Source organism: Dioscorea cayenensis, chromosome 5 (assembly GCF_009730915.1).
Source record: "Dioscorea cayenensis subsp. rotundata cultivar TDr96_F1 chromosome 5, TDr96_F1_v2_PseudoChromosome.rev07_lg8_w22 25.fasta, whole genome shotgun sequence".
Lineage (NCBI taxonomy): Eukaryota > Viridiplantae > Streptophyta > Magnoliopsida > Dioscoreales > Dioscoreaceae > Dioscorea > Dioscorea cayenensis.
In genome coordinates this window covers 17,730,111-17,734,290 of record NC_052475.1, presented here as the reverse complement: position 1 = coordinate 17,734,290, position 4,180 = coordinate 17,730,111, and positions in this window count along the sequence as shown.

The following is a 4,180-nucleotide window of genomic DNA, read 5'->3' as shown; positions in this document are numbered from 1 at the left end:
TTTATGCTCTTTTTCAGGGCCTTTGGTCTTCTTACACGATTTAGGTGCCGCAGCTTTATCGTATTTCCTCTTCTTTTAAGGGCCTGAGTTGGAAGATGCCAAATGCGCACTCTCAACTTTATGTTGTTTCGTTCTATCTTCCTCCTGTACCAAATGTGAGATGAGCTCATTCAATGTCCACTTATCTTTCTGACAATTATAGCTCACTTCAAACTGACTGAATCGAGGAGGAAGGGAAATCAAAACCAAATGTACCAGAACATCGTCTGGCAACTCAATTTTTAAGCCTTTCAATTTCCCTAACTAGATGAAATATGTCGAGAACGTACTCACGTATGTTCCCATCACCCTTATACCGCATAGAGACAAGTTTCCTTAGGACAACACTCATCTCCACCTTATCACTTCTTCCGAAGCGTTCCTCGAGCGTGTCGAGAAAGTGCCTAACATCATTTTCCTCAGACATAGTGTCCAGAAAAGTCTCCGGGATTGTATTCTTTATGATCATCAAACCAATGCAATTAGACCTCTCAAAAACTCTCCTATCCTCAAGAGAGATTTGATCTGTAAGAGGTGCATGACGTGGTTCTCTTAATGCATGGTCCTAGATCCATACATCCCAAAACAAGTGTCACCTTATTTTTCCAAGTCTTAAAGTTTGTGCTGCTAAGCACAGGAATGCCACGAGTGTAGCAGACACATTGCCAACACTCATAATATCAACTGTACATAGAGCAATTAACAAAAATCAACTCACAATTAAATAACCAAAAATCTAATAATCAAGCATATAAATAAGAACCACCCATCTTCAAGTCAATTTTTGTGACATTAAACCTAGTCTTTGGACAAAGATTCAATTCACTAGTAATCAACTTGTTGCGGTAATCAAGTTTTATAGTAAAATCTTGTCAAGTATAAAGTCTTCCTTTGGGCCGACTAAATACTCACAATAGACACTTTATAACTATAAACAACTTATTACAACATGTGCAAACAAATCTTTTCCAGGCAACAGTCATCCTTTGGGCTGACGTGTTGTCTACATAAGAATAATCATGCACTAACACTATGGTTATTCACAAACAAAAGGTTCCCACAACAGAGGTCACTTTGGTGACGATGCTGCTTCTGCCAATTATAGTAAATACCCAAGAAAGCTATAAAAAGCAACTCTAAGTTGTTATTTCCTAATGATTATTAAAACTAACTTTATAATTATGAATTAAAAATTAAATTCATAATAATTAAACTAAAATCTAAATATTATCATAATTCAAAATCAAAGTAACATAACTAATTAATTATACTCAATACTTTTTGATTTTTATAATCATCAAGATTAACGTAATAAAATAATGATAATAGTAATAATAATAAATCAATCATGTGTTAAAAACCATGAATCATGAAGGATTTATAAATCAATTCATCTCTATCAAACAATTCCATGATATATATCATATAATCATAACTACTGCCGATATATAATATTAACCATATATAATATACGTAAGATCATTTAATTTCTCAAAATCCAGTGAACCAATTAATTCACGCGAAATAATATCATCATCTTGTGCATGGTTTCCGATGTAATGAGATTTGTATAAATTAGGATGAACATATAAACCAGCACTTGGTTTCTTGGATTAGTGCATATATATAATGTATATCAATTAAACAAATTAAACAATCATGATATCATGTTCAGATTCTACAATAACTGAATATATTATATACATATATGAACACCCAATCTACATTGGATCATCAACGTATTGGCATCAAAATTTGGAGATGAAAGCATGCATAACAAAAACTTGTATACATGCATGCATATTAATCAATAAATTCAAGATTTAATTAGAATAAATCCCAAACAATTCCAAAACAAGATGGTTACGAAAGTACCCACTTGATAGATCTAATGGGTATAAACCCTAGTTCAAACCATGTATCTTCTTGTTTTGGAATTGCTTAGGAACAAAGAAAGTGAGAAAGCGTGCAGCACTTGAATCCATTGATTCTGACGAAAGGTGATTAGGGTCTTGTGGTTCTTCTCACTGATCACACACGAGAGAGAGGGAGATGGGAACCCTAGTCGAGAAAACCTAGTACGAGATCTCGATTGTTGCATGCTCGATCGGGGACCACACCCTATTTATATAAGAAATCTTTATGGGGCTAATTACAAATTTGCCCATCATAGATTTGATAATTTTGCCCCATGAATTCTACACAACATATGATTAATATGTATATCCACACATTTAAAATTAGATAAATAGGACCAAATTCAAACTTGAGATAGGATCACAATTTGGGTCCATTCAATACTTGAATATAATAAGATATACACAATTATAAACAGTAGTTATGTGCGTCTACACAACTTATGCACATAAGTCCTTATATCCCTACATATTGTGTGGTCCATGACGCAACACATGAAAGCGAGATGTATAGAGGAGTGATTCAAATTTGGCGGATGTTAATTTGTTCATTGGATTTGGTCTTGATTGGTTGTTAGTTCCTTAATTTTTACGATGAAGTTAAGTCGACAAAACACACTGACCCGGTTTCTACTCGACAATTTGCATTTCTGCTTGTTTCTTTTCTTTCGATGTACTGAGATGAAGTTTTGGATGATATTTTCATTAGTTAGGCTAAATGCAGAAATTCAATCACATAAAATAGCAAACACAAAGAGAACATGAAAAACGAAGAATGTACAAGCATTCCATGACATGTATTTATCGATTACTAATCGAAAATGAAACAAGAAGAAAAAGACTAGGATTTTATACATTCATTCTTCTCAAACATCTTCAAGTAATCCATCTCCAGGAATAAATCTTTCGAACACACAAATCTTGAACATAATGGAAACTTTCCAATAAACCGATAATCGATACGATGGCGTTGAGCGATCGACCGCGATGAGAGGGCGCTCGTTGCGATGGCAGAGATAATTGGTGATCTCGGCTTCATTGGCGGCCCGGTGGCGAGTGCGTGTGACGTTAAGGCGGCGGTTCCGCTTTTTCAAAAGTCAATACAAATAATATTTTTAGAACCCGAAGTGCTTAAAGCAACTTGCCATTTTCAAAAAGCCAGTCAAACAAGATCAGAGAGCTACATGCACAATGCAAGTAACCTATAGATGAGCAGTGTCATTATCACTAGCATTTGTTAAATTGGAGTACGTGTGTCAAAAATTTCAGGGTGAAAGTGTAATTTACATCAGCATTTTAGTGCCCAAAATCCCTGATTGGGTGATCTTTTAAAAGGACGTTCAATTGCAACAATCCAAGGGCCATGTGAGGTCCTTATCTATTAATTGTTAACGGCTCATTTTAATTTTTAGAAAATTTATTTGGTTTTGAATAAAGTGGGGATGTATTAATTTTTGGACCAACAATAAAGATGTTTTAATTTGGATGAAGTGGGGAATTAATTTTTGGACCAACAATAAAGTGGTTCTTGACACCGGGGCACCAGATAGATTTCAACTCAAAGAACTATTCTGGTTGAAAGAGGTAATAGTTTTCTAGCGACTTCAAGGCAAGCTAACAAATTTCAGGGAGGGACTTGTTGGGCGAAGTAAAGCAATGCGGTTGATCAGTGAAAGAAATTGGAATGGCTATCTTAATTAAAGCTCAATTTCAGCTTTTTCCGATCACATCTCCAATCCCATATCATCGAGATAAGTCATCACTATTTTAGTTGTGAGGATGGTTAATTGATTACTTCTTGTTTATTATGCATGGTTTATCTTCTTGAGTTTCTTCTTTATATTAGTAAAATCTCTAACTTGGGATATTGCTAAAAATTTTAATTTTGCCAAATTGATCGTTTGTAGATCTTGGTGCAGAAATTTAAATGTATGAGTTCAATCCCACTAGATCATTTGATGATGAATCTCAGTTGTATGGTATGGGTGTGTGCGGATGAGGCATGGGATTTGGATGATAATTTCCAATCTTGTATTGTCATATTTATAATAATAATAATTTTTAATTAATATGAATTATAGTGTGATATAGCATGGATGAGTATGGTGCGTTTATTCAAAATTACTTCTTTTAATTGATTTATTAATTTAGTGTCCATGGTTTTCTGCATCTTTGGTTTTCGATATATTCCATGTTGATCCTATATTTATCATTTTTTTGAAAAG